Genomic DNA, 18,269 nt, shown 5'->3' on the forward strand with positions numbered 1-18,269 from the left:
GTAGTAAACATATTTTTCAATTTTATTCTCTCAGAATGACAGAATGTCAACCATAAACTAGTAAATATATTCTGAAAGAATACACAAAATTGATTCTTGAACTAATAATATACCAAATAATTACATTGTACGATTGTGATTCATTGAATTATAACAAACATTCTGAAAGAATAACAAGTATAATTCTTAAAAAATAACAACATTCTAGATGTCTTGTGTATGTTTGACCTCTAAGCCAATTCAAAATATGTTAGCATTCTATGAGATTGACATTTTGTGACATTGACATTCTGTCAGAACTGTATTGCATGAGAATGATTTTATGCAAGGAGTCTTTTCCATCAGGTCTTCAAGTCATTTATATCACAAATTCATTGCCAAATACTTTGTAGTGATACACTTGTAACAACTGCACATTAAACATATAATTAATTAACTACAAATTCTATCACAATAAAGCAATAATATTCTTATATAATAACCTATTCTTTCATAATGGAAATATTATAAAAAGGTAAACAAGGTCAAAGCTATGATCAACCCATATGTCTATTTGCTTCAACATCATAAACATAAGGAAAAGTCAGTTTGCTTCAACATCAAATCTATGATCAGGATAGATGTTTGCTTCACCATCATAAACATAGATTGAATCATCAATACTTCCAGCTACAAGTTCTCTGCCATCAAAGAATGGTATCTCTGAATTTCTGAAGAAAAAAAAAATAAAAAATTACAAAAACCCAACTCCAAAAACTTATTCAAAGATCAATAAAGTTCATGTAAACTTACCAGCATCTCCTCATTAACCGGTGTTCTATCACTAACCATGAATACAATCTGAGACTGTCATATTTCTCTTTGTCATTTCATCAAACACTTTAAGGGCGCTCCCTAAATCACCACATTTTCTATGAATCATGAATGAAAAAAATACCAATTCAGAACCATCAACATCAAATGAGTTACACAGGAGGGTATACCTCTTGTGTTCGGTTTCCATACGATCGAACAAAAAAAAAAGCATAAATGGTTATGTGGCTTCGGTTTTGATTGAACTGATAATATTTGAGAAATATAATTACATACCTATGACTGGTGAGTATAAATCACTGTATTCTAGGATCGGTCCATGGATTTGGAACGAGAGAGATAAAGATAATGGCTGTAAAATAAGATCGAATAAAGCCTGAATCTTGTTGAAGGTCCTTGCAGGCGGTGGTGCAAACTAGTGAATATAAATCACTGTATTCTAGGGTGTGAGACGAGAGGATACATCAGTTGTAGAAGAAGAAGCAGGATCGGCGATGGTGAGCCGATGATGAATGTGTTCGGCCCCAAACATAACTAGGTCAAATATATTAACTTAATTTCCTTAATTGAATGAATTCAATTAAATAATTTCCTTAATTAAAAGTACCAAAAGTCCAAAATACCCTTTAATGATTTATTTAATTCTTTATTATTTCTTGAATTCTCATTGGTGCATTTAGGCACGCAATAGTTGCTAAAAACATTTGAACCTAACTATATATATATATATATATATATATATATATATATATATATATATATATATATATATATATATATATATATATATATAACCGCCTTCATCTTCATAAAAAAAATCACATATTCTTTAATTCCATTACAACCTTCTTCGATTCTATTCTTCTTGTCTCTATAATTCTATTCCATTAAAAACCTTTCAAGAGAATGATTCCAAACGTTTGGAAAACAATGATGGGAGAAAATTCATATGGTTCATCTTCATTTAACGATGAACATTCTATTGTTAATTTGTTATCATATAAATCTATTATCTTGTACTGTACAAGTTATTGTTCTAGTACAATGTGAGTTCCAACAACACCATGTGTACGAGAAACATGATCCACATAAATCGTATAAAGGCTAAACAACTAGTAATTTGACACTATTTTGCTACTAATTATCATTTTAATTTTCGCTTAGGTTTAATTATCATATCATTTTTTCTAATTTTCGTGTTTTTTTCTGTACAACGTTTTTAACTAAAAATGTTATGATTTATTTTATTTTATGCATTTATCTCTATAAGAACAGTACGTTTTGAGCTGTTTTTAGTTTAGTTAATAATAATAGTTTATTTAAAAAATAAAAAGACAAATATTGAATGAGTTTTGAAGGACGAGAAAGATGGGTTTCATATCATTTGTGTTAGAAAGATGAAAGACGGTGAGAGTGAAAAGCTTATGTGACAAATGATGTGGGTTTAGGGCATCAAAGAGGGGTAAATATATGGGCAAGTGGGTCAGAGTTATAGGGCATCAAAGAGGAGAGGGGCTTAAATTTAGCAATCATGTTAATATCATAGGTATTTGGCCCAATTTGTGCTCTCTGATCGGCTGTGTCACTTTGCTTCGCCTCTTGGAGTCTGGTTATGTCTTCCCAATCTTCGCCTAGATAGACGAAAGGCCATGATTTAAAAAATAGTTGATTGGCTTTCCTAATTTTTGAATAGTCAAGAGGCTTTTGTTCGGATACACAAGGATACTCTCTCCGATTTCTTCAAGAACACAAGAACCATAATTTCTATAAAATCTACTCTCATGTCTCTCGATTTCTATAAACTTTGTAGATATCAATTTTCTATGTGAAGTAGAACTCATCAGACATTACCCATTTCCTATTTTCTTTAACTTAGGCTGCCCAATCTTCGCCTAGAGAGACGAAAGGCCATGATTTAAAAAATAGTCGATTGGCTTTCCTAATGTTCGAATAGTCAAGAGGCTTTTGTTCGGATACACAAGGATACTCTCTCCAATTTTTTCAAGAACAGAATAACCATAATTTCTATAAAATCTACTCTCTTGTCTCTCGATTTCTCTAAAATTGTAGATATCTATTTTCTATGTGATGTAGAACTCATCAGACATTATCCATTTCCTATTTTCTTTAACTTAGACTGCTCGGTGTGGACTAGGGAATGAACTCGGTAACCTCGGTGAACACCGGGCCGAGACCGAGGCATTCAGAGCTCAACTTGGAAACTCAACGATGGTTCACCGATGAGAGAGATTGAATTTTTTTTACCCATTTATTACTCAAATCCCTTTTTCAAAAATTACCTTCTTTCCAAAAAAATACTCAATTTCAAAATTATAACTGTGTTTTTTTACAAAATTTCAGATTTTAAACCCTCAATCGTCAACTGTAAATACCTTCATCCTTATTCACTCTTCACCCCATTCAAATTTTCTTAATTATATTCTATTAACTTTCTTATTTTTCCATCATTTTCTACACCTCATCACTAAAACTGACTATTGTTTGATCGACTGAAGAAGAGATCTTACTCGCTCGTTCATGGATTGACGTGGTAGTAGATCTAAACCACAATAACAACCTTGCGACTACTTTTTGGAAAAGAGTCGCCGACACATACAACCGCCAAACCCTTTAACCTCGAAGAAAATATTTACTCTACACCAAATGGAGAAACGCACACACACTTGCAACTCGGTTTACCATTGTGTTTCGTAGGGTGATGCATGAAGTCGGAAATGGTGAAAACGAAAATACTTTTCTAGAGAATGCTCTTGAGGCTTGTCGTGTTGAAACTGACAAAGATTTCAAGCTTGTTGAGTTTTGGCAAATTATGAGGTAGAGCCTCAAATGACGTCAAATTTGAAGTTTTTTTTTAACAAGAATATATTTCATATATTTAAGTTCTAGCAAGAAACTAGACAAGAAAAACATAAATCATCTTACAAAGGGCATTGAAGCCAAGCATTCCAATTTACATCAATTTTGGAAGCACAATTATTCAACCATGCAAAAGAATTCAAAACTATTAAGTCAAAAATAGAACTTCTACGTATTAGGTTATCATAAAAAACCATTGAATTCCTTTGTTTCTATATCACCCACATTGTGGTCAATATAATTACCTCCAATTTCAATTTTCGATTGACCGACCATGTAGAATCGTCAACCCACGAAGGCTATTAGAACTCGACACAGGGAGTACAATGTCACACCAACGAGCCACCAAAATCCATACTTCCATCACCACTCAACATAGAAAAAAAAAAAGATGTTGGGTAGTTTCAATCCCCGCCTCACAAATCTCGATTCCTTTCTTTGATAAGTTAAATCTTTTTGGAAGCCTATCAAGCATCATTCGCCAAATTAGGATATTAACTTTTCTTGGAACTATCTTACACCATCTTGTACTAAAATCCCCACTAACAAGAGATACCTCGTGTAACAACCCAATTTTCATGACCAAAAATTTCTTTTTAAAAACATCACTTTTAAAGAATATAAAAGGGCTAAAACATTGTCTGATCAAAATATCACACCAGTGAACCGTGTCTAAAAACCAAGTCATACATTTAATTAAAATATCAGAGTACAAATCCCAGTGAAGCTCGTAAATGCGGAAATCGGAGAGTGTGTGCGTGACGTGCCGCTACCGTGCCGGCTCCTTTCCCCTAGCTGAGGAGGTACCTGAAACCAAACTGAAAACTGTAAGCACAAGGCTTAGTGAGTTCCCCCATAATACCACATACCATGCAACATATAGCAACCATTATTCGGCTAGGAGTTACGGGCCTTGCCCACACTCGGGAAGATACGGGCCCTGCCCACACTTCGCTAGCCGGGAGATACGGGCCTCGCCCACACTTGAAGATACGGGCCCTGCCCACACTTCGCTATCTGGGAGATACGGGCCTAGCCCACACTCCGACCTCGGAGAGATACGGGCCCTGCCCACACTCAACCACTAACCCATAACATACAAGTATCACATAGACAACAAGTATAAGCAATTCTATCATGTTAACACATATATCGTACTTAACTATAACAGAGATACGGGCTCGGCCCACACTCTAGTACTAGCATCTCGTCTACACGGGTCGGCCTTGGTGCCTTAGACCCGTTCCTACTGGGAAGGAAACTCACCTCAAAATAGTTGCTGGTCTGCGTGGGAACTGATCACCTACTACTGCTGCTGCTGCTCCGGAAACCCTCCGGCTGCAATTCCCACAATATACTCAATCAAACACTGCTCACTGACCTTTGGGTAAAATGACCATTTTACCCCTGACCTTGCCCTAAGTCAAAGTCAGAGTCAACTTTCAGTTGACCTCGACTCGCCGAGTTGGCTTTCCGACTCGCCGAGTCCCTACGCAAACGACTGCCCTGAATCCCGATCCTACCCGTCGAGTTAGGCGACGAATCGACGGGTTCGCCTTCATGACCAATATTCAAGTCCTTCATCCTACTCGCCGAGTTGTATGAACAACTCGTCGAGTCCATCTTCATCCGAAGAACACTCATGCTAAGACTCGCCGAGTTGTATGAACAACCCGTCGAGTCTGTTCTTGATCTAAGGAGATTGCCTTGAACTCGCCGAGTCAGGGCATTGACTCGCCGAGTACCTCCATAGATGGGTTAAACTTCCGACTCACTGAGTCACACCCTGTGACTCACTGCTCACTCGACACTACGGAAAGGGGACAAACTCGAAGACTCGCGAGCAGACTCGCCGAGTCACATGAACGACTCGCCGAGTCGTTGCCATGCACTCCTAAAATATACCGATTTGCTCGATTCCAGTCCATGCCATTCATAGATCTGGACTTCTAGGACACGAATCACACGTAAAGTTTCCAACTTTACGTGTGGATATTCACCAATATGGATTTTAGGGCTCAAAATGTCTCAAAAGGGTAGATCTAGGGCTAACAAGCAACATGGAGCCAAAAAGCTAACAGATCTGAGCTCCTGGAGCTCAATCTTGCCTAGATCCAAAGGCCAAACGCCTTATTACAACATACAATGCACATACAAGCTTGGGGATTAGATCAAGAAGGACCCAAATGAAGTTTTAAGCATAGAATCAAGGGGAAAACGGGTTATACCTCAAAGGAACTGCTGTAAGAACACAAATAATGCTTGGATGGCTTCCCTTCTTCTGGATCTACTTCCTTCCTCTTTCAAAGCCTTCAAAAACACACCCACTAACCTCAAACTCTCAAAGAATAGCTTAGAACGAGAGATACAGGTCTTTAAGGGTCAATGGGGGCCGGCTTGGGGCTGATAAGTCCTTTAAATAGGGTGCAAACCCCTGAAACTTAGGGTTTCATCCAACAGCTGTGACTCGCCGAGTCCAGGATATGGACTCGCTGAGTCACCAACTTAAACGTGTCCCGGGTCCCGCATTCACTCGGCGAGTCGGACCTCTGACTCGCCGAGTCCAAGGCTAAAAGAAAGGAAATACTCGAATAACATTTACGTACCAGGAATCGGGTGCTACACCTCGTCAATATGTCGCCTCGTCTGGATGGTCCGCTCGCTCTACCCATCCGTCTGCGGGTGAAAGGCAGTGCTAAAATGCAGACGAGTGCCTAACTCGTCATGGAATCTCTTCCAAAACCTGGAAGTAAAACGCACATCCCTGTCCGAGATCACCGATACCGGCACCCCATGCCGTGCCACAATCTCCCTGATATAGATGTCGGCCAATTTCTCGGCCGATATGCTCTCCTGAATCGGAATAAAGTGAGCACTCTTGGTCAATCTATCCACGATGACCCAAATCGAATCCACTCCACGTGCGGTCCTGGGAAGCTTCGTGATAAAATCCATCGTGATATCTTCCCATTTCCACAGTGGAATATCCAACGGCTGCATCTTGCCATGCGGTCTCTGATGTTCGGCCTTGACCTTCCTGCAGGTCAAACATCGCTCGACATACCATGCCACATCCCGCTTCATGCAGGGCCACCAATAGTCTAGACGAAGATCCCTATACATCTTCGTCGCCCCGGGATGAATAGAGAATCGGGACTTGTGCGCCTCCTCCATCAAAATCTGGCGCACGCCTCCGTGATACGGCACCCACACCCTATGGTGTAGTGTCAATAACCCTCGGCTATCATAATCGAAGGAGGAAACCTGACCTACTACACACTCGCTCTTCCGATGCTCCTCCTTGATAGCCTCCTGTTGAGCCTCCCGAATCTGCTCCAACAGGGGAGTCACCACGGTCATCCGCATGCAAACGTCCCTGATCGGCGCCGCCTTGCGGCTAAGCGCATCGGCCACCACATTGGCCTTCCCCGGGTGGTAAAGGATCTCACAATCATAATCCTTCACCACATCCAACCACCGACGCTGCCTCATGTTCAGATTTGGCTGATCCATGAGGTACCTCATACTCTTGTGGTCCGTGTAGATGGTACACCGAACCCCATAGAGGTAATGTCGCCAAATCTTGAGGGCAAATACCACCGCCCCCAACTCCAAATCGTGCGTTGGGTAGTTCGCCTCGTGAGGCTTGAGCTGCCTCGAAGCGTAAGCAATGACATGCCCCCTTTGCATCAGCACCGCGCCCAACCCAGAAATGGACGCATCACAATAAACCACAAAATCCTCTACGCCCTCTGGCAGGGCTAAGATCGGCGCCTCACACAATCTCTGTCTCAGCGTCTCAAATGCAGCCTGCTGCTCGGGTCCCCACCGAAAGACCGCGGCTTTCTTTGTCAGCCGCGTCAGGGGCACGGCTATCTTGGAGAAATCCTGAATAAATCTCCGATAGTAGCCTGCCAATCCTAGGAAACTCCGAATCTCAGATGGAGACTTCGGAACCTCCCATCTCATCACGGCCTCGACCTTGGCCGGATCGACCAGAATCCCGTTCTGGTTGACGAGGTGTCCCAGAAATTGCACCTCGCGCAACCAAAACTCACACTTGGAGAACTTGGCATACAAGCTCTCCCTCCTCAGGGTCTCTAACACCTCTCTCAGATGCTCCTCATGTTCCTCCCGGGTCTTGGAATAAACCAAGATATCATCGATAAAGACTATCACAGACCGGTCCAGCATCGGTCTGCATGCACGGTTCATGAGGTCCATGAACGCGGCAGGAGCATTGGTGAGCCCAAACGGCATCACCACGAACTCATAATGGCCATAGCGCGTCCGAAACGCGGTCTTCTGCATATCCTCCTCCCTGACCCTCATCTGATGATAACCCGAACGCAGATCAATCTTGGAGAACCAAGATGCGCCCTGAAGCTGGTCAAAGAGGTCATCAATCCTCGGAAGCGGGTAACGGTTCTTCACCGTTACCTTGTTCAGCTCCCGATAATCTATACACATCCGATGCGACCCGTCCTTCTTCTTCACAAACAGAATCGGGGCTCCCCAGGGCGAACTGCTCGGACGAATGAACCCTTTGTCTAGCAGCTCCTGCAGCTGCGTAGACAACTCCTGCATCTCGGGAGGAGCCAACCGATACGGTGCCTTGGCTATCGGAGCCGCACCAGGAACAAGGTCGATCCTGAACTCCACCTGTCGCTCCGGAGGTATCCCAGGAAGCTCCTCTGGGAAGACGTCTGCAAAGTCCCGAACCACCGGAACCTCGCTCATCGATGCATTACCCGCCTCTCGGGTATCCACCACATACGCGACATAACCTGCGCATCCCTGCTGGAGATAGCGCCTAGCCCTCGCTGCTGAACATACAGCGGGTCCACACTGCGGCCTTTCTCCATGAATTACTAACTCTCCCCCACTTGGGGTCCTGACCCGCACTAGCTGCTGCGCACAATCTATCACCGCCCCATTATGGCTCAACCAATCCATGCCAATAATCACCTTGTTCCCACGCAACGGTATGGGAACCAAATCTACCAAGTAACGCTCCTCGAACAACCGCAGAACACAATCTAGGAATACCATCGATGCTCGCACTGAACGATCATCAGCAATCTCTACCTCTAAAGGACAATCTAACTCTCCTGAAGTCTCATGAAACCTCTTGCTAAGCGCAAGAGAAACAAACGATCGGGATGCACCCGAATCAAACAATACCTGAGCTGGGATGCCGTTCACATGGAACGATCCTAAAGCATACAGAGCACATATCAATATCATAACATCATAAAAATAAGATAGAGGGAAAGAATCATACCCGTCACCACATCGGGTGCGGCGCGTGCCTCCTCGGTAGTCAGCTGAAATGCCCGGCTCCTCACCACTGGAGCCTCTGCCTTGCCTTGCCGACCATCCGTGATCCGCAGGGTCGCTGGAGCTGGCGCCTTCACTGGCGCTGAAACTGTCAACTGGGAGCAATTGGCCTTCTTGTGGCCCCTCTGATTGCAGTGAAAACACAGCAACTCCGATGTCTGAATAGCTGAAACTGGAGCAGTACAATCCCTGCTAAAGTGCCCTGCCTTGCCGCACTTGTAGCAGCATACTGAACCCATCCTACATGCCCCCACATGCGTCCTGCCGCATTTCCCGCAGCGGCTCGGTCCTGACTGACCTTTCGGCCTACCATCTGATCCCTTGGGCTTCTTCCCCGAAGCCCCTCCTGCCTGACCCTCCTCTAGTTTCCGTTTCCGGATGTGCTCCAAATCTATCTCCCTCTCCCTTGCCCTGGCAATCATGGAGTCCAGGGTAGGGCAAGCCGAAAAGCTAACATGCTCCCGGATGTCAGCTCGTAGCATATCATGGTAACGAGTCCTCCTCATGTCCTCGTCACCGGCATACTGGGGCACCAACAAAGCCCTCTCCCTGAACTTGGCGGTGATCTCCGCCACAGTCTCCGTCGTCTGCCTCATGTCAAGAAACTCCCTGGCCAGCTGCTGAAGCTCGACTGCCGGCGCGAATTCTGCCCTGAACCTGGTCACAAAGTCCGACCAGGTCATATCCTCGATAGCTGAGGCTCCCAACGAGTCACCCACTGACTCCCACCAATCCCGGGCTCGATCCCGTAGACATCCCGCTGCATACCTCACCTTCGACCCCTCAGGGAAGAAGCTAGTCAACTGGGAAGACTCGATGTCTGCAATCCATCGCCTGGCAACAATGGGGTCTTTCACCCCATGGAAATCCGGCGCACCGCTGCCCCTGAAGTCCTTGAAGGACAACGTGCGAGATCCTGACTGGCTAGATGCCATATCACTCCTGAATGCCCGAAGACGATCCTCCATCAACTCCATGATCCCTTCCTTGATCGACCCAAAGATAATGGGAGTCGACACAAGGATACCCCTGGTGATCTCTGACGCGATGAACTCGCGTAGCCCCTCATCAATTGGCTCGGAACCTGATCCCGAACCTGACCCCTCTCCTGAGCCGCCATCTACCGGCCTCGATCGGAGTACCACCATTCTGCAATACATCACAACAATCATTAGTGATACTGATACTCCCTGAGGGATCACATCTACTTACAAGTTCCCTGGTCTTATCTTGGCCATCCTTGGTTCGGGTACAGATCCTCTGCTTTCAGTAGTACGGGCCCATACTACCTTCCACATCTATCCGTACCTTCTTCAAGGATTGCCTCGACTCCACCAGATCCCTTTCACTACTGCTGATCACTGCTATACTCATCCTAGGCTTGCCCTAGGGAAATCTCTAGTTCCACTCTAACCAATCCTCAGCTGCTACAGGCCTCCTTGTAATGCCAGTTAGCCATTACCCGAATACCATCACATGTGACGGGGCCCAAATAATCCCTCGAGTATCCGACTCGTCCCTACAACGGTTGGACTCAAACAAGAGCTGCGCAGTAGGATCAAATCCGGCACTCCCATTATTCAGAGTCCCACGAAGCACGAAGCAAGCAGCATTCAGATAAGGGTAACAATCTCAACTAACTCTATCACCTTCAGGAACTGAGCTAGCATAAAGTGCTAAGCTCATACTACCAGGCATAACCTAATCAGGCTATCCTACTTACCGTCTACCCGATAACTAGCATGCAATTTTTCATACAACCAGAACACAAATAGCAGGCACATAAGGCATCACTCCTAGATCCTTAGTCCTATTCTAGCATGCTGTTCTACGAAAGCTGATAAACACAACATAAACCGGTATGGGTGCTTTGGGGAATACTTACTTGAGCTCGGCCGGTCGCGCACATCACACACTTTGTTATTTCAAAACTCCTTTCTCCATTTTAGAAAACATTTTCTTTTAGAAAATCCTTTAATCCCTTGATTTGAGTCCAGACACTCCCGAAGGGGTGTCCGAATCCCTCAAACCAGGGCTCTGATACCAACTTGTAACAACCCAATTTTCATGACCAAAAATTTCGTTTTAAAAACATCACTTTTAAAGAATATAAAAGGGCTAAAACATTGTCTGATCAAAATATCACACCAGTGAACCGTGTCTAAAAACCAAGTCATACATTTAATTAAAATATCAGAGTACAAATCCCAGTGAAGCTCGTAAATGCGGAAATCGGAGAGTGTGTGCGTGACGTGCCGCTACCACGCCGGCTCCTTTCCCCTAGCTGAGGAGGTACCTGAAACCAAACTGAAAACTGTAAGCACAAGGCTTAGTGAGTTCCCCCATAATACCACATACCATGCAACATATAGCAACCATTATTCGGCTAGGAGTTACGGGCCTTGCCCACACTCGGGAAGATACGGGCCCTGCCCACACTTCGCTAGCCGGGAGATACGGGCCTCGCCCACACTTGAAGATACGGGCCCTGCCCACACTTCGCTATCTGGGAGATACGGGCCTAGCCCACACTCCGACCTCGAAGAGATACGGGCCCTGCCCACACTCAACCACTAACCCATAACATACAAGTATCACACAGACAACAAGTATAAGCAATTCTATCATGTTAACACATATATCGTACTTAACTATAACAGAGATACGGGCTCGGCCCACACTCTAGTACTAGCATCTCGTCTACACGGGTCGGCCTTGGTGCCTTAGACCCGTTCCTACTGGGAAGGAAACTCACCTCAAAATAGTTGCTGGTCTGCGTGGGAACTGATCACCTACTACTGCTGCTGCTGCTCCGGAAACCCTCCGGCTGCAATTCCCACAATATACTCAATCAAACACTGCTCACTGACCTTTGGGTAAAATGACCATTTTACCCCTGACCTTGCCCTAAGTCAAAGTCAGAGTCAACTTTCAGTTGACCTCGACTCGCCGAGTTGGCTTTCCGACTCGCCGAGTCCCTACGTAAACGACTGCCCTGAATCCCGATCCTACCCGTCGAGTTAGGCGACGACTCGACGGGTTCGCCTTCATGACCAATATTCAAGTCCTTCATCCTACTCGCCGAGTTGTATGAACAACTCGTCGAGTCCATCTTCATCCGAAGAACACTCATGCTAAGACTCGCCGAGTTGTATGAACAACTCGTCGAGTCTGTTCTTGATCTAAGGAGATTGCCTTGAACTCGCCGAGTCAGGGCATTGACTCGCCGAGTACCTCCATAGATGGGTTAAGCTTCCGACTCACTGAGTCACACCCTGTGACTCACTGCTCACTCGACACTACGGAAAGGGGACAAACTCGAAGACTCGCGAGCAGACTCGCCGAGTCACATGAACGACTCGCCGAGTCGTTGCCATGCACTCCTAAAATATACCGATTTGCTCGATTCCAGTCCATGCCATTCATAGATCTGGACTTCTAGGACACGAATCACACGTAAAGTTTCCAACTTTACGTGTGGATATTCACCAATATGGATTTTAGGGCTCAAAATGTCTCAAAAGGGTAGATCTAGGGCTAACAAGCAACATGGAGCCAAAAAGCTAACAGATCTGAGCTCCTGGAGCTCAATCTTGCCTAGATCCAAAGGCCAAACGCCTTATTACAACATACAATGCACATACAAGCTTGGGGATTAGATCAAGAAGGACCCAAATGAAGTTTTAAGCATAGAATCAAGGGGAAAACGGGTTATACCTCAAAGGAACTGCTGTAAGAACACAAATAATGCTTGGATGGCTTCCCTTCTTCTGGATCTACTTCCTTCCTCTTTCAAAGCCTTCAAAAACACACCCACTAACCTCAAACTCTCAAAGAATAGCTTAGAACGAGAGATACAGGGCTTTAAGGGTCAATGGGGGCCGGCTTGGGGCTGATAAGTCCTTTAAATAGGGTGCAAACCCCTGAAACTTAGGGTTTCATCCAACAGCTGTGACTCGCCGAGTCCAGGATATGGACTCGCCGAGTCACCAACTTAAACGTGTCCCGGGTCCCGCATCCACTCGGCAAGTCGGACCTCTGACTCGCCGAGTCCAAGGCTAAAAGAAAGGAAATACTCGAATAACATTTACCTACCAGGAATCGGGTGCCTCCTCCAAACCCACCTCCACATACCTTCTTGAAACCGATCACTCAACAAGCAATTTGGTTGTGTTTCAAGTTTGAACAATCAATTAAATCTCTAAGCAAAAGTTTGGTTTCCTACCCACACTTCCGTCCATAAACAAATTGAGTTACCCCTACCCAGACGTTTTTCCAAGGTAGTAAAAGGAATCACGCCATTCTCATGAAGCTTTCGAATAGAGCCAACAATTTTTTCCCAAACACCATTTGTAAAGGAGCCAATATTGACACTACCAACCCCCTTGTCTCCATAAATGGCCTTGATAAGTCTAACCCAATATGTATTTGCTTCTCGCACAAACATCCAACGCCATTTTTGTAGCAAAGCATAATTAAAAGCTAACAGACTACCAATTCCGAGTCCACCCATATCCAGACTAGCGAGAGCAAGATCTCACTTAGTCCAAGCCATCTACCAACTTGCACTATCAGTACCCAAAAAAATGACTTCTCAATTTCTCCAAGATATTCAAAACCCCCTCCGGTACCTTATAAATCGACATATAATATATACTTCTACTGCTAAGAAATGACTTTATCAATGAGTCTACCACCAACAGACAAAAATCTAGCCTTCCAATTTGACAACCGTGATGTAATTTTATCAATAATTGAAGACCAACTACTTTTCCTACCTATATTAGATCTGATGGGAAAACCTAAATATGTGAATGGAAGTTTTCCTAGATTAAACCCACTGAACTTGCAACATCTTGAATATCCGACCAATCGACCCTCACACCATAAATATTTGATTTATGCATGTTCAATTTCAACCCTGACACCAAGTAAAATTCATTTAAAACTCGAGATATGTTAACTACTTCTGAACAATCTCACTCTGTTACAAAAACAACATCATCTGCAAATAGAAGATGAGAAAGATGGAACTCGTGTTGACCAACAATATACCACAGACCATTTGAGAATTGACGACATCTTCCACGGCTATATGAATCCCTTCCATAACTAAGATAAAAAGGAACGGTGATAATGAGTCTCCCTGTCTTAGACCCCGATATAAGGAAAACTCAGTTGTAGGACTTTCGTTTACCAAAACTGACGCTCGAACCGAACATAAACACGAACGAATCCACCCTCTCCACTTCTAGCCGAATCTGAAAGACTCCATGACCTAATCCAGATAGTTTCAACATAGCGAATCATATGCCTTTCCAAAGTCAGTTTTAAAAATCATCAATTTTTTTTCTTTTTTCTTATACCATTTAACAATCTCGCTTAATAAGAGGTTCATCGCGTATTTGTTGACCTTTTATAAATGCAGTCTACTCCTGACTAATTACGTCCCCCACCACTTTAGCTAAACGCAACGCCAAAATTTTTGCAGTTATCTTATATTGTACCCCTATTAACGATATTGGTCAAAAATCTTTAAAAAATAACGGGTTTTGTACTTTTGGAATCAACGTTATAAATGATGTGTTGCATCCCTTAAGCATTATCCTCGTGTTGAAGAACTCTTGCACATATTTTACAATGTCATATGCCAAATACGACCAATAACGTTTGATGAATTCAAATTTGAAGTCTTTGTCTTCTAATTTCTAGTGGGTTGTGTGTTTGAATTTATAGTGTGGTGTTTCTGAATTTCTAGTGATCTTGGGATGTTTTTAATTTCTATGTTTTTTTTTTGAAGTTCTATGATTTTTTAATGGAATTTAAGTTTTTATTAAAAAAAAATATGTTTGCAATATTTATTTTCTCAATTAATTAAAAAATATATATTTAGCATGACAAGTGTGGCAACCCACGTCACGCAAATGACAAGTTTTGATTAAAGTGTGGCAAAAATGACGTGATATCTACGTGGACCATGGGAAGTATGACAGCACATTCACTATCCTTAAGATATGAGTTTAATTTATTTGTTAGCTTGTTGAATTGATGGATAATCGTGCCCCTATTGCTACGAAATTGTCGGGTTCTCGATTTGGTGCTTAGCTCTTCTAGATGTCTCTCTTTCTCATATGTTGTAACTTTTTTGGTTTTGGAATTTTCCCCATATGTGCGGTAATGTTTTCCTCATTTTAGTATGTTTGGCTTTTAAATGTGTCGTCTCTTTAGATCATTGAATTTTGCTATTTTTGATGATTCAGCCCTTGAGTCTAACCCGCACATAGAGGTGTACTTAGATTATATCGTCATTTTGAAGTGATATATAGTATGATTTTTGTCATAAAAACCCTCATTTTTACACAAAATAGTCGGTTATGTCCTAAGTACATTATTCATTTTTACACAAAATAGTCGGTTATGTCCTAAGTGCATTATTTGGTTCGATAAAACCCTAACATACCAGAAAATTTGTTCAATTTTGCCACCTAACCGGTTATAGCAGGTAACCAAGCTTTTGGAAGGTTGACAGGGCGCTGACTAGGCAGCGTCCATGCAGCTTCGAAAAAAATAAATGGCAAAGACAAAATGAAGGCGGAGTTTCAAACCCTAGACTCTAACCATCAAAGGCAGCCACTTTTCCGCTAAACTAGGAATGTTATGTTTGAAAACTCTTCTGAAACATTTGATTTAATATCTAACATGTAGGTTATTAATATTATTAATACTATTAATAATATTATTAATAATAATAATAATATTATTATTATTATTATTATTATTATTATTATTATTAATATTGTTATTATTATTATTATTACTATTATTACAAAGGTACTTATTTATTTGAAATCTTATTTACACCTTTAAAATCGTATATATTTATACATATAAATTTTTTATCTATGTATTTACACACACTCACACACACATATATATATATATATATATATATATATATATATATATATATATATATATATATATATATACTTTTTCGATACATATAAAATATATTTATATGTTTAAAATCATGTTATATCATAAAAATGTATCATTTTATGTAATTATATATTTTTAAAATGTAATTATACATTTTAAAAACGTATTTATATATAAAATAATGTTTTATACATATAAAGATGTTTTTATGTATTTATATATACAATCGATGTATAAAGACGTATTTAGTAGGTATATATTTAAAAGTGCATGTATAAATTCATTAAATAATAATAATAATAATAATAAAACATGTTATATATTAAAAATAATATTATACAACTAATTACATTTTTATATCTATCAAATATACGAATTTATAATAATAATAATAATAATACAAAGTGTTAGATATTAAATATAATATTATACAATTAATTACGTTTTTATATCTACCAAATATAATAATAATAATAATAATAATAATAACAACAACTGGATTTGAGATATTAAGTATATACTTTCAGGATAAATTCAAACATGCGTTGTTGGTTTAGTGGTTGAGTTTTGGCTTTGTGTGGAAGTGACCTAGGATTGAAACTTGCAGGCTTACATTTCACGCTCACTGCTTTAGTTTTTTCACTTTATTAAACCATCGCTAATGCGGCACTTTATTAAACCATTGCTGACGTGGCTAGCCCACATCAGCTTCGACTCAGCAAAATCGCCCCATTAGCAAACGGTTGAACGGCCATCCTTTGTAAAATCCGGCTAGGGGTAAAACGGAACCAATTTTCTGGTAAGTTAGGGTTTTAACGTAAAAAAAAAAACGGACTTGAGACATAACCCAGTGTTTTGCTTACAATTGAAGGTTTTAAACCATATTAAAAAGGGATAACTTCGAGTAAATTACACGAATGGTCCCTATGGTTTAGTATAAATCATACGTTTGGTCTTTAATTTATTTTTTTAAACTTGCAGAGTCTTTAAGGTATGCTTTTGTTTTGTAGTTAGTCCATGTTTGGGTAAAAAAACTATTTTGTCCTTAATGATTTTTTAATTAATTCTATTTATAATATAATAACTTATATAATTAATCTACTCAAAAAATTATTTAACATATTATTTTATTACTCATAACACCACCATCCACCAACGTCACCTCCACAATCACCACCAAACCAGTCTTTCACCGCCTGGGACTCTTGTTGGCGAACATTGTCGGTAACCAATCTCCTCCTTTATCCCTCATAACACCACCATCCACCAACGTCACCTCCACAATCACCACCAGACCAGTCTTTCACCGCCGGGGACTCTTGTTGGTGAACATTGTCGGCAACCAATCTCCTCCTTTATCCCCCCCCCCCCCCCCCCCCAATTTTTTTTTTTTTAAACCGGATAAAATCTAAAAGTCTCATATTTGTTCAAATCCATTTTTAAAACCTAAAACGAAAATTCAATCATGTTTTCTTTCCTGAAAATCAATCTAAAACCTAAATGTATTTGATCAAATCCAATTCTGAAACTTGATTTAGGCACATATCAGAACCTGAACTTGGTGTTATTTCCCCCAACAAACTATACATCACCTCCCCCCCCCCCCCCCCCCCCCCCCCTAAAAAAAAACAAATCTGGCAACCATTACAAAATTGATAAAAAACTAATGTTGTCTTGGTTCTAGATACGATCTACAAGAGGAAACCCAAGATACATCCCCAACTTTTTTGATTTCATGCTTCGGAGACGGTGTCGCAGATCTATCAAATTGATTCAAGAGGAAGACCATAGACATTGAGATGGAGAGGATGAACCTTCATTCGAGATATGTGGGTAAGAAATGATTGTTGACGGTGGTGAGCATGAAGACGGTCGCCGGCGGTAGAGTGTATGATGGCGCCGGCTAGGGTAAAAGGGGTTGGTTCGAGAATCTACTTCATGGTTCGAGATAGAGGAAGATGCCAATTGCTCGAGTTTCTCTTGTCTCGTCTGGTTCGAGAGCCTGCTTCACCTCCGCTTCTCTGGCAATGTTGTCAGTATGCTTCAAGATTTTGTGGGGTGAGCCGATGGGAAAAAATCAAGTAGAATCGAGCCATGGTTAACGGTGGTGAGGGCATCAACGATCTAGTGACGAAGGTCGTCGGTTGGCCAGTAAAAGGGGGCGACGATGGTCCGGTAAAGGAGGTCGATGATGGGCCGATAAAGGAGGTTGATGGCCTGGTGATTTAGGGTTTACTATGTTAGAGAAGAGAGATATACTCCCTCCGTCCCATAATTATTGTCCACTTTTGATTTTTGAA

The sequence above is a fragment of the Lactuca sativa genome, chromosome 5, assembly GCF_002870075.4.
Source record: "Lactuca sativa cultivar Salinas chromosome 5, Lsat_Salinas_v11, whole genome shotgun sequence".
Lineage (NCBI taxonomy): Eukaryota > Viridiplantae > Streptophyta > Magnoliopsida > Asterales > Asteraceae > Lactuca > Lactuca sativa.